The 10,053-nt window shown below is 35.7% G+C and overlaps 2 pseudogenes; both read right to left on the bottom strand.

Annotated features, from left to right (window-relative positions):
- Positions 1 to 149: 149 nt before the first annotated feature.
- LOC114005532 (uncharacterized) lies at positions 150 to 268 on the bottom strand (annotated as a pseudogene).
- A 1,035-nt stretch (positions 269 to 1,303) lies between these two features.
- On the bottom strand, positions 1,304 to 1,606 carry LOC102484889 (non-histone chromosomal protein HMG-14 pseudogene; annotated as a pseudogene).
- Between the last annotated feature and the right edge of the window lie 8,447 nt (positions 1,607 to 10,053).

Here is a 10,053-nt window from a genome sequence, read left to right as displayed (position 1 = left end):
ACACCCTTCTCCTCCATTCTCCTCTATGAATCTTGGGCACACATGCACACGCACCCGGCGCGAGTTTAAGCCACTGTGTCTGGGACTCAAACTGTGGTTGGCTACATGGGAGTTCAGTGACATAACCATTACACTAACTGCTAGTCCCAAGCCTACAGCACCTGGTATTCCCAGGCAGTCTCCCATCCAAGCACTAACCAGGCCTCACCTTGCTTAGCTTCTGAGATCAAACGAGATCAGGTACATTCAGGGTGGTATGACTGTAGACTGTACCCAATTTTTAACATACATACAAAAAATTTAAAAAGCCAAGTATTGTGATTCTTTTAAAATTATTCCAGTGACTTTCCAGCTTCAAATTTGTAGGCAAGTTTTCCTTAAGAGGATATCAAGAACCACTGTCTTCAAATGTTGAAAGGTATTATGTAAGTCCCATGAAATCACAATTTAGTATCATACACACTACATACTCAAATTTCCAATTTTTCACAGTACATTAACAAAATTATTGGGAAAACTGGACTACCACAACCAAAGATGTTACAGAGTGCACACAATTCTGACATGGAGAGTAGCAATCAAAGAGTGGTTTTCTTTAGGAAACAAAACTACTCCAAAAATAAAAAAGGGACCAGCAGTTGGTGTAATGGCTATGTCGCTGGACTCCCATGTAGTCGACTGTGGTTCACGTCCTGGACCCGGTGGTTTAAACTCACACTGGGCACGTGTGTGTGTGTGCCCAAGATCCCGAGAGGAGAATGGAAGAGAAGGGATTGAGGTGTGGCCAGTTGCCCTGAGGGGTGACTTCTCTGATTTCTCACTTTCTGTCTGTGTCTCTCTGTCTTTCTGATGAGCGCACATGCCCTATAGCAAAAACCTCTCAAAAAAACAAAATGAAAATAAAAACAAAACAAAAGCTACTAAAAAGCATAATATAAGTAATTTAAAATATTCAGGACACATTAAATGCAAGACTGTAACTCCAAACTGCCATTTAGTATGTTTTGTATTAGAATATAAGAACTATCCACCCGCCCCCACCTATGGAATTTTAAGCTGACAGGCAAGAGAGTCAAAGCCTCCTATAATTCAATATTCCACTATTTTCTGATTGTACTGAAAAATAAACAACCAGCAAATGATTTCACCTCTTAAAAAAAAATTTACACTTTTAAAAAAAATGAGATGAGTTAACATTCTCTCTTAAAAATGTTTCTAGAGCTACTAAAAATATTGCATTTACAAAATAGTTGATAAAAATATTCCTCTGGGTTGTACAAGAAGGGAGACAGGGTATATGACATTATTCAGACTTGACTTCTTTCTCTCCTGCTTCATCAGAGGGTGGACTCTCTTCATTTTTAGGTTCTCTATTTTCTGCAAGTAAATCTTTAGTGTCTCCGTTGGCCACTTCAGCCTGTTACTCCTTTGCTCCCCTTTTCCCTCTTGTTTGCACTCTTTTGCCTGAAGATTTATCCTTCCCTGCTGCCTTTTTTGGCTTTGTCTCTACTTCTGCAGGAACAGGTTTAGCTGACAACCTCACCCATCTCCCCTTGGGTTCTTCTTTGGCAGCCCCCTCAGCTGAGTTGACCTTCCTCTTGGGCATCTTGGCTGCAGACAGGGTGTGTACTGGGTGCCTGGGAGGCCAGAGAGCACCTACAGCCTTAGTGGAGTTGAGCAGATAGACCTACCAATCCTCCCACAGCCCAAGCTGCTGGAACTCCTGCAATATAATATACAGGTACTACTCCCTTAATGACTAAGTTCCATTCCTACAACTAGGTCTTTAACCGAATTGATCTATAAGCAAAGAGCTTAAGGACAAATGTCTTGTGGTATGTCATGGTGCCAGAGTATACATTTTTCAACAGATATCATATGACACCACACTAGTATAATGTAATTCTGTCCATACAAAAAGCATATATTAGATAAAAGCCAAAAAGTGATGAGACACAACACAACACGGTAATATAATCTGGTATAATAATTTTTATTTCTCTTGAATACTAGTATGGTTGCACAATGAAGTACAAATTTGTAAATGAAATATATAGTTTTGCATGATTGAGAACATGTTGTGTGCTGAATACTAATTGACTGCAGGAAGGAGAGAAAGACTGAGAAATGGGATTCCCTGTGCTGAAGAACTGGTCATCAGAGTGGTCATTAAACAGGTAGGTTGTTAAGAGAAGAGTGACTGAAAAGGCAGACACACAACTGCATGAGCAAAATGATACTAATTTTAAAAAGATACATATTGTGCAAAAGAGTAAAGTACACAGGTATTTTTTAAAGTTTTTGGAAAAATGAAATTAAAGTATGAGTTTATTTGGTACAAAAATTTTGAAATCTGTGCATAGTTTTCTCATATTGTGTGTTTCCTTGAACTTCTTGAAGACTCTTGCAAGTCCATCAAAGTGCTGATGATGGTGAAATTAGAATTAATTTTAACTTACAAAAATATTTTCTAATTTCAGATTTTTTATGGCTATATTTTACTTCTAAACTCAGATAAATACAAGTATTTTTTTATACTGCTTTCCTTGCATACACTTGTTCTTGGATAGTTTGTATTGCTTAGGAATTCCTGGAGTGTTTTGTTTCTTTTAAAAGTGAAAAGTGCTTTTTTCTACTCTTTTAGCTGTGATTTTGCCCCCAAATTTCTTATGAGGCCCTGCTCCTTTTTCTCTGATATGTTCTTTAATATACAGTTTCTTTTCTGATTTGTACATCATCTTAAACTGCAAGTGTATTTCCTGGAAACATTTCAATTAAAATATTAATTTGTGGTATCCACCACTGATTTTCTACATAACTTGTTTGTGAGTTCACAAGATTTAAATTAAATTGACTCTCCATTTATTTCCTTCATTACTTAAAAAATCCTACATCCTTTCTTTCTCTCCCTTTTTCTCTCATCTCCAGTGCCTCTCTCTACATCCCCCTTATTTCCTTCTATTTTTGTGCATGTCCCTTTCCCTGGCTTCCACTCAGATTAACTATACCTACTTTTCTCACTTACTCTTCTCCATTTATCTTAGTTTTATGCTTGTCTCATTTTTTTCCTGTGTAGATTCTTTTGATTTTCCAGTCACCTCTCTGTACCCCAGTTATCTATCAATCTTTTAGGTTGACAGCCTGGACATACCAAAGTGCTTATAGACTAGTATAACCTTTCATTTTTTTCCTACTATTACAAAAAAATTAATTTTTGTAATTTGATCAGCACTTGGCTTCATGATTTGACAGTTACGTTGCTGATACATGTTCATTTCACTTTCTGCCATAACTCTTTTCCCCTCTTGTGATTCCATTTTACATTGGCGCATTTTGATTATTCTTCCCTTTGTGGATCACATTACATTTATGAATGGTTTATGGAATCTTATTATATTGATTTCTGTCCATTTAAAAAATTTATCCTTCTCACACTCTCTTTTATGCCTATCTCTGCAATGTGCAGGAACACCTGCAAATTTTATTAGCATCTTCTCTCTTCTATTCTTGAAGTAGTAAATGAAAATATTGAATTGTATTGAACTCAGAGTGGATTCCTAAGGGACCTACTTGACACCTCTACCCAATCCAGTATTGAACTGTTAGTAACAACTCTTTGTACTCAATTTGTTTGAACTAGTTTTGTATTTAAAATATATAACTATCCATCTATGGCACTTCTACCTAATTCAGCCCTTAAAATTTTTTTTCTTATCCAAAGTCTCCACCTATTTTTTTTTCAAATATACTAAACTTATGCTGTCTGAGGAAGTATTGAATTGTGATTTCACATGAATTGCTTTTGACAACTCATCTTAGTTATTACTTGTCTTATTTTATTTTACTTTTTGATGGGGAGGCCTAAATCGATTATTAACAGGGTCACATACTGTTTTAGCTATTCATTGAGCTGATTTAGTAGTGAAGTTACTGATCTGTTGTTCTTTGAAGTCATGTTTTTCTCCCTATGTAGCTCTTCTAAACTTTCTGGAGGCCCTGGTTAGTCAACAGGCTGCCAAAATCATTCTCTCTTGATCTATACTATTCATCTTTTAGCTCTCTGGCTTCAAAGAATCATCCCCTGACCCATAATACATGTTGCAAACACAAAGTATCTTCTATTCTTCCTGGCAAAGGTTCAGTTTTAAAATGTCCCATTTGTCTGTTTAGTAGGGTTGGTAATTTTGGTTTTGTTTTATATGCTTTTTAAAGACTACATTTTTATTTTGGATCCATCTTAATAATTCCTATCCTACCCCCTCCACTCCCACGCTTCAAAATAAAATATACTGTAGAGAGAGATTCTTTTATAATCTGGGTGTGATAAAGACATTTCTAACTGTGACACAAAATGCAGAGAAACAAATGTGTTAACAATGATTTCTTAAAAATAAATGTTCATGGCCAAACCTTTAAAACCAAAAATTAAATATAAGCTATAAACTGACAAAAACTTTTTTTCAGTTTATTTCCATGATGAGCAGTTCTTCCTAATACCTAAAGAGTTCCTACAAATCAATAAGAAAATACCAAAAAGTCAATCAATTGAAAAATGGGCACAGGATTTAAATAGTAACTTCATAGAAAAGACTGGCTATTTCCTCAGTAGTCTTGTGCTGGAGTCTTGAGATGAAGGTCTCTATGACTTAAAAGATCTTGACTCCCCTTGCTACCTTGATTTGGCCTTATACTAAGAACATTGATGTAATAGTAAGTTGTTTATTGGACTGGGTAGTGGTTTCGGTTAGCTTACTTGCATATAGCAGCAATCTTGATATATTTGCTAATGAACTACGTGTGGGATTGGGGTTCACTGTGACTCAGATATATATAATTTTATATACCCTTTTCATAGTTGTGACATCGGGACAAAGGCTGTTTCTAAGGATACCCTTTTTATCCAAATTGAGATATACTACTTTACCTCAAGGAATACTCATCATGTCTGTCAGAAAATCTCTTTGGCATGTTCCACTTCTAGGAAATCAGTGTGGCTTGCATCAGTTTCTAGAGATGATGAAATAAAATTGGATCTCTGTCCCTTTATGGTTGACTTTGAGTCAATGCCAGAGGAGTTGGGATTATTACGTTCTAGTTAAACTGATTCCTCCCATAAATGGGGACTTGACCAAATAAATATTTTTTAAAAAGTTAGTATAAATTTCCCCTTAGGTATCTAATTCAGGGAAGTCCTTGAGTTGTGAAGATGTATTTTTGGATAATTTTGGGATGGTTATTAACTTAATGTTAGCTAGTAGATAACTCATATTGCACATTTAAAATTTATTTTACATTCTGTATAATATATTCAACAATATGTCTTCAATGATAAAATTTAGTCTAATTGACATGAACCTCCAAGAAATATGCTCTAAATATTTTCCAGTAAGAATAGAGATGAGCATGTAAATGTGCCAGAGCTCAAAGTTTGAGCATAGTCTGTAATATTTTGTTTTAGGAAAGAAAAAAAATCATTTTACAAGCTTGTATTTTGATTTGTGTGGGTTTTCCTAAATAATCAGTGAAATTGAATCCTAAAATTAATCCCATATGATAACATATTTAGAAAATTATTTCAGAAGAAAATTCAATTCATATTCTAGAGCTTCACTCCCTTAACTGAAATTTGATGTCAGGTTTTCCTTTCTTCTTGCTATGATTATTCCACATTTGAAGTAATTGATTAGGTGAGGTGGTCAAATATAGAAACACCCTGTCATTTAAGAGCACTAGATAAGAAAATCATTATATATGTCATCAGCTAGACTATGTCATCTTTTTTTGGAGAGGTTTTTTTTTGCTATAGGGTGTGTGCGCTCGCCAGAGAGAGAGAAACAGAGAGAAAGTGAGAAATCACACCCCAGGGGGATGGCCACATGCAATCCCTTCTCCTCCTTTCTCCTCTTGGGATCTTGGGCATGCATGCACACGCGCCCGGCGTAAGTTTTAAGCCACTGGGTCCGGGACGCGAACTGCGGTTAACTGCATGGGAGTTCAGCGACATAGCCATTACGCTAACTGCTGGTCCCAACTATGTCATCTTTTTATTCCCCACTAACGGTCTGCTTAGGTAATATACTAAAAATTGTGATTTCTTATGTTAAGTATGAGAACTGAACTGTACCAAGGGTTTTTCAATTGCTTATTGAATGTACATTTGAATGCTATCTATTTCTGTAAACAGATTATGCCAAGATAATATATTGAAGTTAAAGTGTTATCTCACCATTAGCAATAAAAGAAAGAAAAGGCTCTAGACAAGGCTGTGGTATGGTGGTTAAGGTGGCTGGATTCTACACGGCCAAGTGCACAGTTTGAATTCTGGACCTTGGGGCTTGAGAAACATGGGGGCATATGTGTGCATGGCCAAAATTCTGAAAGGTAGGAGAGATGGAGAAAGGATTGCAGTGTGACCATTCTCCATGTGCAGTGCTTTCTCACTTTCTTTCAGTCTGTTTCTCTCCTTTGCTATTTCTATGCCAACTGCAAGACTAAAAAAAAAAAGAAAAGGCTGTTAAACACATGAAAAGCCATTGAATTTTACTCATAATTAGAAAATTACAATAAGATACCATTTTCACCTCTAGCAGATAAATGAAAAAAAGTTTGATAATGTGGTCATGGGAAATAGACACTTTTACTTATTATTGTTGGAATACAATTGAGAAATTCCTATGAAGTACAATCCATCAGAATTACAAGATGTATGCCCTTTAATGTAGCAGTATCTTTTCTTTTTTTTTGGAGAGGTTTTTGCTATAGGGTGTGTGCGCTCACCAGACAGACAGAGAGAGATAGAGAGATAGAAAGCGAGAAATCACCCCCCAGGGGGGGATGGCCATGCCACAATCTCTTCTCCTCCATTCTCCTCTAGGGATCTTGGGCACACACGCACACGTGCCCGGCGTGAGTTTAAGCCACCGGGTCGGGGACGCGAACCCCAATCAACTACGTGGGAGTCCAGTGACAGCCATTACGCTAACTGCTGGTCCCTAGCAGTATCTTTTCTGTGAAGTTATTCTACAGATGTACTTTCATGTGTAAAATGGTACATGTGCCATTTTATTTGATTGTGGAGGTGTTTGCAACAGGAAATTACTGGACAAGTTTATATTGGTAGGAACTGCATAAGTAAAATGTAGTGTATTGATACAATAGAATACTATGAAACGGTAATTTTTTTGTAATAACAATGAAGATCCTCTTCAGGTACCAATATAAAAACATTTCTAAGACATATTACTAAGTGAAAAAAGTAAAGGCAAAGAATGATAATCTACCATTAGTGTAGAAAACAGAGAAAATACATATTTCTATTATTCTGTAAGTGTGTAACAAACTCTGGAAAGGCAAACAATAAAAATTAATAATAGTGATTATAATTTAAGGGTATGGTGAACTGGAAATAAAAGGTCGAAGGTTGGCAGGAGACATTTTTACTTTTTGTCATTTGATCGATGTGTGTATATTCTTTATTAAATAATTTTATAATGACATTCTATAAGTGGAAACCCTTCAAATACTTTAATACCCTAATGTATTCAAAGTACAGTGTTTGGAAAGCATTAATCAATTAATAATTATTATTTCAAAATCAGCAGACATTTTCATATTATTAAATAACACAGAATACAGAAAGTTAAATGCATTATTTCAAATACAGGCCATGGAGAAAATTTGTGTTTGTTTATTTTAAGAGAAATTTTTGCTATAGGGCACGTGTGCTCACTAGAGAGACAGAAAATGAGAAATCACCATCCCCGCCCCCAGGAGGATGGCCACACTGCAATCCCTTCTCTTCTGTTTTCCTCTTGGGATTTTGGGCACGCCGGCACATGTGCCCAGTGTGAGTTTCAAGCCGCTGGATCTGAGACTTAAACTGTGGTCAAGTATGTGAGAGTCCAGTGACATAACCTTTATGCCAACTGCTGGTCCTGAAAGTTTTGGTTTTTTTTTGCCCAGTGATGTTTTGTGCTTTTCTGAGATTTAAAAGAAAAGAAAAATGAAACATTAAACAGACCCTAAATGTAATATGATTTACCTAGTACAAGCTCAAATTGGTATAGAAAACAGATTAGCTATTTTTAAAAAAATTGCAAAAGGCTTATTTGGTTCTTATATAACTGGCAGATACTGGAAGTAACACAAGAAAGAATCTGTTTTCTTTACTAAGATACACACCTGCTATTTTGTGTGTGTGTATGTGAATGTTTATGTTGTGTATGTGCATGTGTGAGCATGAGTTCATGTGAATTCTTTGTTTTTAATATATCAATAAAATATTTGTCTTCAATTAATTATAGTAGAAATAATTTTCAGTGTGAACTACTGTGTGCCTCATATTTGTATCCCCACCACCACCACCACCTGGCTTTTCTTTTCCAAGAAAAGCCTAGTGGCCTCAGTTCTAGTTATTTTACTAAAGGCCAACCTCACCTACCCTCTTATCTTCAATTAATGTTAACTAATTCTTCCATTCTCCACAGAACCACCTGAAATGTCAACAACAACTAAATCTTAAATTTATTCTCATCCTTTTAGCACATGATATGGTGAGATATGGGAAAATATTACCCCTTTTATAAAGATATTTATGTTAGAAGTGGAGGAAGGCAAGATCTCCTCTGGCAAAATATCTGCAGGGAATATGTTGGTGTTTCATATCCTGTGGAGATGGTCTAAGTTGGTGTGATGAGAATCCAGCATTATGTATCAAGGAATGTGGGTTTTTGATGATTAGTAATGTAACAGAATTAACAAATCCTGCTTCTTTGTGAAATGAGATTTTTTTTTTTTTACTTATTTTACTAAACACAAGACAATAGAATTGAACACTCCCTTGTAAGTCTATGTTTCATACTTGATTTGCTTGTTGTTTCTACAAGGTATCTTCCAGTTACATTGATTATATTACTGGATTATCTGATGATTAAGGCCATTAACAATCCACTCTTGAGTAGTCAACATAACAATGTTTAGTTGCCTTGCAGTAACAATTAGAGAATGAAGCAATTTACCATAATTAGGTACTATCTGGGAAAAAAAGTATCCACATTAAGGGAAGTTAAAAAGACTTCTTTTTTATGGTTAGGGACGACTGTTAGCAGAGTGATGTTTTCTGAATTACAAAGAAAATTATTGCACTTTTAATTTGCTCGTTATTGCAAACACAGAAACAACAAATAGTTCTTGCTCAGAGCTTGTTCCATGTAGCTGTGGGCAAGTTTCTTAACATTTCTCTGTTCTTGTTTCATCATCTAGGAGGCAAAGATAATAGTCATACCGCAGGTAGATACTGATGGGTAATTAATGTTTACAAAGTGCTTTGAGATCCTGGGAAAGACAATGGTTTACAAATAAAAATATACAATTTACATGTGACATATTTTAATTTATTACAATAGATTTATTCAGACTTAAAACTCAGCAGGGAAAGCTCTTTGTTTCCTATTCTTAAATTCCCTTCATCAAACAGAAATATATTATGTGTTTTTTCATATTTGTACTATCTTTTCAAGTTTTTGAATGGTGGTGTTTTCTACTTTTGTAGTTTGGAATATGATCACCATGTGCCTTCTGTTGGTGGTCAGTCTTCCAGGAATCCTACCCAAATAAGATGGAATCATCCAGGCAGGGAAACAGAATTTTACCTGTTTTTTTTTTTTTGTTGTTATTGTTTTTTGTTTTGTTTTTGGTGGGGAGAATGCTGCTCTAACAAAAACAAGATTTCTTATTTAGACAATGCTTTGTAGCCTTTAACTTGGCATCTGGTTTACTGTGGGCATCTTGAAGCAGCTAGAGAAGGAAGAGGTAGTGGGCTACAGAGCTGTAGCTAGGTGGATTGTACACAGTATCATAGAGGTAGACAGTCTATTTTAGTCATAATTTGGAAAACCTGTAAGTACTGGGAAACCTGGTTAGAATGGTGGAAGGTCAAATGTTAGGTAGGTTAGTAGTCAGCTCTTCATCTCATTTCTCTAAGTCTAACCAAAGTTGGAAGAGGATTGAGATTCTAGGATCATCTTCTAGATTGAGAAACCTAGTAGAGCTCAA

Source organism: Tupaia chinensis, unplaced genomic scaffold, assembly GCF_000334495.1.
Source record: "Tupaia chinensis unplaced genomic scaffold, TupChi_1.0 Scaffold143961_1, whole genome shotgun sequence".
NCBI classification, from domain to species: domain Eukaryota; kingdom Metazoa; phylum Chordata; class Mammalia; order Scandentia; family Tupaiidae; genus Tupaia; species Tupaia belangeri.
The sequence above is the reverse complement of the archived record's forward strand: the minus strand, read 5'-3'. Positions and strand labels throughout refer to the sequence as shown.